The sequence below is a fragment of the Lynx rufus genome, unplaced genomic scaffold, assembly GCF_022079265.1.
Source record: "Lynx rufus isolate CCGP_SWC_20201006 ecotype Redwood Valley unplaced genomic scaffold, mLynRuf1.p SCAF_3, whole genome shotgun sequence".
Classification (NCBI taxonomy): Eukaryota; Metazoa; Chordata; class Mammalia; order Carnivora; family Felidae; genus Lynx; species Lynx rufus.
The window spans coordinates 40,302,493-40,310,599 of record NW_025814845.1 but is presented as its reverse complement, the minus strand read 5'-3'; the positions used below and the strand labels follow the sequence as shown (position 1 = coordinate 40,310,599).

The 8,107-nt window shown below is 41.9% G+C and overlaps 1 pseudogene; it reads left to right on the top strand.

The window, feature by feature from the left end:
* Positions 1–339: 339 nt before the first annotated feature.
* On the top strand, positions 340–1,067 carry LOC124521055 (eukaryotic translation initiation factor 4E type 2-like; annotated as a pseudogene).
* Positions 1,068–8,107: the final 7,040 nt, after the last annotated feature.

Genomic DNA, 8,107 nt, shown 5'->3' with positions numbered 1-8,107 from the left:
ATTAAGCTAACAGATATATTTTGCTAGGGCCGAACTACATTTTAAAAGAATTTTTGAGGGGCGCCTGGGTGGCTCTGTCGGTTGAGCATCCGGCTTCGGCTCAGGCCATGATCTCACGGTTCGTGAGTTCGAGCCCCGCGTCGGGCTCTGTGCTGACAGCTCAGAGCCCGGAGCCTGCTTCCGATTCTGTGTCTCCCTCTTTCTCCGCCCCACCCCTGCTTGTGCTCTGTCTCTCTCTGTCTTTCAAAAATGAAAAAACATAGAAAAAAAATTTTTTTAAATAAAAGAATTTTTTGGGAAGTCACTCCGTGAGGCAGTGGCCACGGTGGCAGCGAGAGGATGAACAAGTTCGACGCATTGAAAGACAATGACAGTGGGGACCATGATCAGAATGAAGAAAACAGCACACAGAAAGATGGTGAGAGGGAAAAAACGGAACGAGACAAGAGTCAGGGCAGCAGTAAGAGGAAGGCTGTTGTCCCTGGACCAGCAGAGCATCCCCTGCAGTACAACTATACTTTCTGGTACTCCAGGAGAACCCCCGGCCGTCCCACTAGCTCACAGAGCTATGAACAGAATATCAAACAGATCGGCACCTTTGCCTCTGTGGAGCAGTTCTGTGGTTTTACAGCCACATGGTCCATCCCAGGGACCTGACAGGCCACAGTGACTTCCATCTCTTCAAAGAAGGAATTAAACCTATGTGGGAGGATGATGCAAATAAAAACCATGGCAAGTGGATTATTTGGCTGCAGAAGGGCTTGGCATCCCATCGCTGGGAGAATCTTATCCTGGCCACATTGTGGAGACAGTTCATGGCTGGGGAGGAGATGTGTGGGGCTGTGATCTCTGTCCGGTTTCAGGAGGACATTATTTCAATATGGAATAAGACTGCCAGTGACCCAGCAACCACAGCCCAAATCCAGGATTCGGCGAGTGCTTAACCTACCTCCCAACACTATTATGGAGTACAAAACCCACACCAACAGCATCAAAATGCCAGGCAGCCTGGGCCCCCAAAGGCTCCTTTTACAAAACTTCTGGAAGCTCGGTTGAACGCGCCATGACCCTCTCCCTCCCTGGATAGCACCATCATTGAAGCTGGCATCATTGGAGTCTCTTGTTTTGTTGGTGTGCTACCTGGAGGATCCTTCTGTCCTGGACAAGAGGAATTGGAAGAGCATTTTATGTCTTAAGGACAGGCTGACATGCAGCAGCTACAACAACAGCTGAGATCACTTAATAAATGGTGCTAAACTAAAAAAAAAAAAAAAAAAAAAAGGAATTTTTGAATTATTTGCCAACATGAAATATTGGGAAATTTTGGAGAAAGTTCTCAATTTCAGGATTCTCTTAGAAAAAAGAAAAAGAGGGAGCGACAAGCTGGACTCAAATCTTCACATGGTAACAACAGGGCAGAGTTGACCTGTGGCTCCCCCTGCCCTCCAGATAGATCACAAGGACTGGATGACTTCATGTGTTTAAATTACCTGCTTGACTTCTGTGGCACAAGAGACTGATGGCTCTGCCAGAAAGCTCGGAGACCTCATTGTTTCGTGGTGCTTAGATTTCAAAGCCCTGCTGGAGGGAAGAAGCTGATCACACCCAAGACATCGGAGACCAGAGGTGAACTGAACTGAAACTAACGAAAGTGCCAACCCCGAACTCCATGTAGACTGAAGAGATCAGCCCCTCACACTGGCTTGCTGCTAGAGGAAAGGGCATTGCCTTTTCTGGGGGTAAATATTACTTACAAACAAATGTACACAAAATGCCTAAAACAAAAATGACAAGACATGTGAAAAAGTGGGAGAATATGAATATCGAGAGGAAAAAGTAATGAAAGCGGGCTCACAGGTAACCCGAGTGTTGGAATTAGCAGAGAAGAATTTTTAAATAACTATTTACAAATATGTTAAAGAATTTGGATAAAGGGTGAACAAAATGAGCAAAGAGATGGAGAATTTCAGCAGAAAAATGGAAACTTTAAAAAGAGGACTTAAAAAAAATTATAGTATCTAATATGAACTGTGCAGGCACTTGAGTGGCTCGGTTGGTTAAGCATGCGCCAATGAGCTGATTTCAGCTCAGATCATGATCTCGTGGTTTGTAAAAATCAAGCCCCACGTTGGGCTCTGTGCTGACAGTGCAGAGCCCATTTGGGATTTTCTCTCTGTCTCTGCCCCTCTTCCATGTATTCTCTCTCTTTCTCTCTATTTCTCTCTCTCTCAAAATAAATAAATAAACTCTAAAAAATAAAATAAAATAAAATGAACTATGCAATGGATGACCTTAACAAACATATTTCAGAGGAAAAAGAAGTAGTCAACCCCAAGATAGGCCAATAGAAATTATCCAAACCGAAGAAAGAATGAAATTGTGAGAGAGAAAAAAAAAATAGAACAAAGAGAGACCAGAGACCTATGGAGCAATATTAAATAATCTAGCATTTAGATAGCTGGAATCTAGGACATGAGGAGAGACTGGGGCAAAAAGAAATGTTTGAAGAGGTAATGTCAAAGAATTTTCCAAAGCTGATGAAATAAACCAACCCATATATTCAAGAATCTCAGTAAACAATAAGTGGCATAAATGAAAAGAGAACTATACATGGAGACAACTTAAAAGCAACCAGCTTGGGGGGAATCGGACAATGATACTTAGGAGGACAAAAATAAAAATGTTAGTTGACTTCTCATCAGGAAAAAATGGCAGCCAGAACACAATAGAATGATATCTGAGAAAAGAGTAGTCAAGCTAGAATTCTATACCCAGTGAAAATATCCTTTAAAAGATGAACCCAAGGGGTTCCTGAGTGGCTCAGCCAGTAAGGTGTCCAGCTCTTGATCTCAGCTCTGGTCTTGATCTCAAGGTTGTGAGTTCAAGCACCTAATCGAGCTTCATACTGAGTGTGAAGCCTACTTAAAAAAATTTTTTTTAAATGAACACAAAATCAAACCAGAAACGAGAACTTGTCCCTTAAACACCTACACTATGAAGAAATACTAGAGCAAATTTTTCGAGCTGCAGGGAATGACTCCAGAAGATACCCATGAAGGTCAATGTAAAGAGCACAGATGTGAACAAACATAGCATAGTCTTTTAAAAAATGGTTTTTTAGAAGACTATTGACTGTTAAAAGTCAATATAATAGCCATGTATTATAGTAGATGAGAAAAAAATATGACAACAATAGCATACTGTCAGAGGATAATAAATGGAACTACACTGTAGTAAGTTCTTACATTGTTTATTGAATATTACAATATGGATTGGTTAAGAATGCATATCACAAACTTTAGTAACCACTAAAAGTAATGCCAAGAGGTATTACTAGAAAGTCAGTAGAGGAAATAAAATGGAATACTAAGTTATATGATGATGATGATGATGATGATGATGATAGAGTGGAAAGGAAGAACAAAGAAACAAAGAAATAAAGAACAGATGAAATTTTTTTTTAAATTAACAACTAGTGGGGCGCCTGGGTGGCTCAGTCGGTTAAGCGGCCGACTTCGGCTCAGGTCATGATCTCGCGGTCAGTGAGTTCGAGCCCCGCATCAGGCTCTGTGCTGACAGCTCAGAGCCTGGAGCCTGTTTCGGATTCTGTGTCTCCCTCTCTCTGACCTTCCCCTGTTCATGCTCTGTCTCTCTCTGTCTCAAAAATAAATAAACGTTAAAAAAAATTAAAAAAAAATTAACAACTAGTGAATCCACCATATCAGTTATTAATTTAATACAAATGGTATAACTCTCCAATAGAAATGGTCAGACTAGATTTTAACAAAAAAAAAAGACTCTTTTATATGCTGTTTGTAAGAAACACACTCCATTTTTTTTAAATGTATTTATTTGTTTCTGAGAGAGTATGCGTACTAGCAGGGGAGGGGCAGAGAGAGAGAGAGAGAGCAGGAGACAGAGAATCCGAAACAGGCCCTGCAGTGTCAGTGCAGAGCCTGATGCAGGGCTCAAATGCATGAACCACAAGATCATGACCTGAGCTGAAATCAAGAGTCAGACGTTTCACCAATTGAGCCACCCAGGCACCCCAAGAAATACACTTGAAATATAAGGACACAGACTGAAAGAAAAAAAGAATGAAAAATAGGCTATGAAAACACTAATAATAAGTTGTTATTAGGTGCAAAAAAGTATAGCATATGCCAGGTAATGCAGAACATTCAACAGGCAAGCATAACATAAAGATGCAGAGGGTCAATTATAGAAATCTTCTTAGAGGTGAGGAGATAAGTCTAGTTTTAAAAGAGATGAGATACACGTGCATTGATTAGGGTAATTTTGGTTGTAGTAACAGAAAATCTAATTCAAACTGGCTTAAATGGTAAATGTAATGTATTGGCTCATTTAACTGAAAAGGCCCGGGGAAGATTTCAGGCTAAGTTTGATGAGGGCTCCCATCCTGTAATTCCTTGATTTTCACAACCCTGGTCTCTTCCACATTGGTTTCATTCTCAGACTGACTTCCCTCATGTAAACAAAGTGATTACAACAAGAGATCTTCTCTCCCAAGGCCCCTTCCCAGTATCACACCCTCACACTTCATTCTGATTGGTGCAATTCTGACCAATCTCAGGGGCTAGGGATTTTTTTTTTTTAATTGAGGTATAATTGGCATGGCATTATATTAGTTTCAGGTGTACCACATAATGATCTGATATGTGTATATCTTGTAAAATGATACCTCAGTAAGTCTACTTACTTATCATCTATCACCATACTGAGTTACAAAATTTATTCTACTTCTCATGAGAACTTTTAAAATTTACTCCCTTAGCAACTTTCAAATATGCAACGCAGTATTATTAAGTATAGCCACCATGCTATACATTACATCCCAAGTTTATATTTATCTTACAAATGGAAGTTTGTGCCTTTTGACTTCCTTTACTGATTCTACTCACGCTCCTCCCACCCCTCGCTTCTGGCAACCACCAATCTGTTCTTTTATCTTTGAACCCAGTTTTTGTCGTGTTTCTGTTTTTCTTTGTTTTAGATTCTACGTATAAATGAGATCATATGGTATTTGCCTTTCTCTGTCTGACTCATTTCACTTAGCATACTGCCCTCGAAGTGTATCCCTGTTGTTTCAAGTGGTTGGGTTGCCTTCTTTTTTATGGCTAAATAATACTCCAAACTTCATATACATATATACCACATGTTTATGTATATACACATATATATGTGTATATATATATGTGTGTGTGTGTATATATATACATATATATATGTGTATATATATATATATATACCACATCTTTATCCATTCATCGATCAATAGACATTTAGGTTGTTTCCATATATTGGCTGTTGTAAATAACACTACAATAAGCACGGGGGCGCAGATATCTTTTCCAGTTAGTGTTTTCATTTTCTTGGGATAAGTACCCAGGAGTGGAATTACTGAATGATATGGTAATTCTATTTTTAATTTTTTGAGGATCCTCCATACTGTTTTCCATACTGGCTGAGCCAATTTACATTCCCACCAACAGTACACAAGCATTCACTTTCCTCCACATCCTCACCAACACTTGTTATTTCTTGTCTTGGTAACAGGCATTGTAATAGCTGTGAGGTGATAGATAGCTCATTGTGGTTTTGATTTGCATTTTCCGGATGATTAGTGACGTTGAACATATTTTCAATGTATCTGTTGGCACAATTCAAAAGGTACAATTTCAGTGTAACTTTTACACTATTCTTATTAGTCATCTGTATATCTTCTTTTTTTTAATTTTTTTTAATGTTTATTTATTTTTGAGAGAGACAGAGCATGAGCAGAGGAGGGGAGGAGAGAGAGGGAGACACAGAATCCAAAGCAGGCTCCAGGCCCCAAGCCATCAGCACAGAGCCCGACACGGGGCTCAAACGCATGAACCGTGGGATCATGACCTGAGCTGATGTTGGATGCTTAAACCGACTGAGCCACCCAGGTGCCCCAATCTGTATATCTTCTTTGAAAAAAAAATGTCTATTCAGCTCCTTTGCCCATTTTCTAATTGGATTATTTGTTTTTTTGCTATTGAGTGGTAGGAGTTCTTTATATAGTTTGGATTTTAACCCCTTATTAGAATAATTTGCAAACATTTTCTCCTTGGCAGGTTGCCCTTTCATTTTGTTGACGGTTCCCTCAGCTGTGCAGAAGCTTTTTAGTTTGGTGTTCATTTTTGCTTGTGTTGCCTTTGGTTTTGGTGTCAAATTAAAGAAATCATTGCCCCAAAGTCAAGGAGCTTACCATCTGTTCTCTCCCAGGAGCTTCATGTCTTAGATTCAAGTCTTTAATCCATTTTGAGTTGATGGTATCAGACTGTGGTCCAGTTTCATTCTTTTGCATGTGGCTCCCCGGTTTTCCCAGTACCATTTAATTGAAGAGACTGTCCTTTCCCCAGCGTGTACCACATGTGTATATAGCAAGAAGTCTGCATTCCAGAAGGGCCTTCGCCTGAGTATGCTGACACCCTGCTCTCAGACCTCCAGCCTCCAGAGCTGTGTGAAATAAATTCTGTTGTTCATAGGCGGGTCTGTGGTATTTCTCTGTTAGCAGCCTGAGTGCGCTAAGACAGTGTTTAAAGATTTAAGGCCAAATCCTAACACCCAAGTTGTTTACATGATGTACTGTCCCACGCTCGGCCCTGTCCCTCTCCCCGCCCTGGTGCTTCAATGCCACACTGGCTTCACCTTCTCTAGAGCCTTTGTACCTACTGTTTCATCTGCACAAATATACCCTCCACCCCCATTCTCACTTTTTTAAACCCTACTCGTTCTCCAGATCTTGTTTAGAGGCTCCTGCTCAAGGAGACTTAACCAAAGTCTCTTTTCCTCTCATACGCTATCCAAGTACTGCCTACTCTGTGTGTGTGTGTGTGTGTGTGTGTGTGTGCGCGTGTGTGGTGTAATAATCACAATTCTGGAGGGGGGCCTGGGTGGCTCAGTTGATTAAACATCCGACTTTGGCTCAACATGATCTCGTGGCTCGTAAGTTCGAGCCCCGCATCGGGCCCTGTGCTGACAGCTCGGAGCCTGGAGCCTGCTTCAGAGTCTGTGTCTCCCTCTCTCTCTGCCCCTCCCCCACTCGCGCTCTATCTCTCTCTCTCTCAAAAATAAGCAAACATTAAAAAAAGTTTTTTTTAAGACTTAAAACAAATAATCACAGTTCTGGAGGCTCAGTGTCGGCTGGACCGTGCCCTCTCCCAACGGCTCTAGGGAAGAATGCTTCCTGTCCCTTCCAGCTTGTGATGGGTGTTGGCAACCCTTGGCTCAGTCACGTACTTTTTCTTGACAGCACTTTGCAAAGTTTGCAGCTGTACGTTTATTTGACTCACAGCGGGTGAAGCCGTACTGCCACCGGCATTCACTTTCCAAGCGACACATTTCTTAAGGCACACTTACAAGAACCGTAACCAACTCAGGGTCCAACTGAAGCTTTCCTCTGTGCACCATCTAAGGGGCATAATCCCCAAACACAGAGGTGGAGGCAAGATTGGAAGTGGACATTAGGAAAATGGGCAATCTGTTCTCTACACCGCCAGACTGATCCTCAAAGCACTTCAGTAGGTACCCGTTTTACTCAAAGTAAACCCTGAGGTCCTCACAGTGGCCTCCAGAACCCTACACTACTATAATCTTGCTTTCACTACCCTTTTACTCTGCCATAGCTGCCCTGGCCACTTTGCTGCTCCTCAAACGTTCCAGGCAAGCTCCTGCCTCAGGGCCTTTGCACAGACCGTAACTTCTGCCTGGAATGCTATTCTCTCAGACACCTATATGATAACTCTTCACCTCCTTCAGGTCTAATTCAAATGACAACGTCTCAGTGAAATATTGTCTGACCACTTCAGCCTTGGGAATAACAGGGAGGGTCACTATGGCTGAGGCAGCAGTCGGGGGAGAGCCCTACCAGAATGATGTCTTTGAGCCTGCCCTAGGCATCAGAATCTGACAGATGGGGAGAGCTGTTTTGGGCAACAGAGTCGCGTAGCAAAAAAGAAGCTAGAGCAGTAAAGCCCAAAGCTTTCAGCGAAAACCTTGGCCCGTCCTCATTTGCTAGACAGGGCAAACCCCACCCACCCAATGTGGATTTTTAGAA